The 2,474-nt window shown below is 37.0% G+C and overlaps 1 non-coding gene across 1 annotated transcript; it reads left to right on the top strand.

Annotated features, from left to right (window-relative positions):
• Positions 1-515: 515 nt before the first annotated feature.
• LOC112700322 (small nucleolar RNA R71) lies at positions 516-623 on the top strand. The gene has a single exon (XR_003153231.1). It is a non-coding gene; the product is annotated as a small nucleolar RNA R71 (small nucleolar RNA).
• The last annotated feature ends 1,851 nt before the right edge of the window (positions 624-2,474 follow it).

The raw sequence follows: 2,474 nt of genomic DNA, 5'->3' as shown, positions 1-2,474 counted from the left end.
ACGAGCTGAGGCTTTACCTGGAGTTGAACTCTGAGTTATGACGTGTTTTGGGCGTTCAACTCCGGATCATGACGTTTTTCTGGCGTTTAACTCCAGACAGCAGCATGAACTTGGCGTTCAACGCCAAGTTACATCGTTATTCTTCGAATAAAGTATGAACTATTATATATTGCTGGAAAGCCCTGGATGTCTACTTTCCAACGCCGTTGAGAGCGCGCCAATTGGAGTTCTGTAGCTCCAGAAAATCCATTTCGAGTGCAGGGAGGTCAGATTCCAACAGCATCAGCAGTCCTTTTGTCAGCCTTCTTCAGAGTTTTGCTCAAATCCCTCAATTTTAGCCAGAATTTACCTGAAATCACAGAAAAACACACAAACTCATAGTAAAGTCCAGAAATGTGAATTTAACATAAAACTAATGAAAACATCCCTAAAAGTAGCTTAAACTTGCTAAAAACTATATAAAAACAATGCCAAAAAGCGTATAAATTATCCGCTCATCAGATGCTCCATTCAGAAAGCATATCAGAGGGACACTTTCTGATTAATTGTTTGTATCTTTCCCAAGCTTCATAGAGGAATTCTCCTTCCTTCTGTCTGAAGGTTTGGACTTCCACTCTAAGCTTACTCAATTTTTGAGGTGGAAAGAACTTTGCCAAGAAGGCATTGACTAGCTTTTCCCAAGAGTTCAGGCTTTCTTTAGGTTGTGAGTCCAACCATATTCTAGCTCTGTCTCTTACAGCAAAAGGGAATAGCATAAGTCTGTTGACCTCAGGGTCAACCCCATTAGTCTTGACAGTGTCACAGATTTGCAAGAACTCAGCTAAGAACTGATGAGGATCTTCCAGTGGAAGTCCATGGAACTTGCAATTCTGTTGCATTAGAGAAACTAATTGAGGCTTAAGCTCAAAGTTGTTTGCTCCAATGGCAGGGATAGAGATGCTTCTCCCATAGAAGTCGGGAGTAGGTGCAGTAAAGTCACTCAGCACCTTCCTTGCATTGTTGGCATTGTTGTTGTTTTCGGCTGCCATGGGTTTTTCTTCTTTGAAGATTTCTGTTAGGTCCTCTACAGAGAATTGTGCCTTAGCTTCTCTTAGTTTTCGCTTCAAGGTCCTTTCAGGTTCAGGATCAGCCTCAACAAGAATGCTTTTGTCTTTGCTTCTGCTCATATGAAAGAGAAGAGAACAAGAAAATGTGGAATCCTCTATGTCACAGTATAGAGATTCCTTAATGTGTCAGAGGAAAAGAAAAATAGAAGGCAGAAGTAGAAGAATTCGAACTTATCAAGAGAGATAGGGTTCGAATTATTCATTGAGGAATAGTGTTAGTCTATAAATAGAAGGATGTGAGAAGAGGGGAAGTAATTTTCGAAAATTAAGTAAAAGATTTTGAAAACATTTTGAAAAACACTAATTGATTTTCGAAAATAAAAGTGGGAAAGAAATCAAGTGATTTTTGAAAAAGATTTTGAAATTAGAAATCAAAAAGATTTGATTTTGAAAATTAATGACTTGGCTATCAAGAAAAGATATGATTCAAACATTAAACCTTTCTCAACAGAAAAGGCAACATACTTGGAATGTTGAATCAAATCCTTAATTGATAGCAAGTATCCTTGAAAATAGAAAGAAATTGATTTTGAAAAAGATTTGATTGAAAAGATTTGATTTGAAAAAGATTTGATTTTTAAAAAAAAAATTGAAAACTTGAAAAAAAATTTGTCATTGAAAACAAAATCTTCCCTCTTGTACCATCCTGGCGTTAAACGCCCAGAATGGTGCACATTCTGGCATTTAACGCCCAAACCACTACCCTTTTGGGCGTTAAACGCCCAGCCAGGCACCCTGGCAAGCGTTTAAACGCCAATTTGCCTTCTTCATTGGGCGTTTTGAACGCCCAGCTTTTTCTGTGCAATTCCTCTGCTGAATGTTCTGAATCTTCAATCCTCTGTATTATTGACTTGAAAAGACACAAATTAAAAATATTTTTGGATTTTTAATAATAAGGAATAATCAAAATGCAATCAAATAACAATGCATGCAAGACGCCAAACTTAGCAGTTTGAATACTACTGACACTAACAAGATGAGAATGCATATGAGACATATAAACACTCAAGTCAATAGAATTCAAAGATCAGAGCAATGAAATCATCAAGAATAACTTGAAGATTAATGAAGACACAGGCATGAATGCAAGAAGAAAAGAAACATGCAATTGACACCAAACTTAACATGAGACTCTAGACTCAAACAAGAAATATTTTTGGATTTTATGATTTTGTAATTTTTTTGTGCTTTTTCGAAAATTAAGGGGAAGAGAAAATAAAGATATCAAAATTCTTAATGAGAATTCCAGGAATCATGCAATGTTAGTCTAAGACTCCGGTCCAGGAATTAGACATGGCTTCACAGCCAGCCAAGCTTTCAAAGAAAGCTCCGGTCCAAAACACTAGACATGGCCAATGGCCAGCCAAG

The sequence above is a fragment of the Arachis hypogaea genome, chromosome 6 (genome assembly GCF_003086295.3).
Source record: "Arachis hypogaea cultivar Tifrunner chromosome 6, arahy.Tifrunner.gnm2.J5K5, whole genome shotgun sequence".
Lineage (NCBI taxonomy): Eukaryota > Viridiplantae > Streptophyta > Magnoliopsida > Fabales > Fabaceae > Arachis > Arachis hypogaea.
This window is presented reverse-complemented; position numbering and strand designations above follow the sequence as displayed.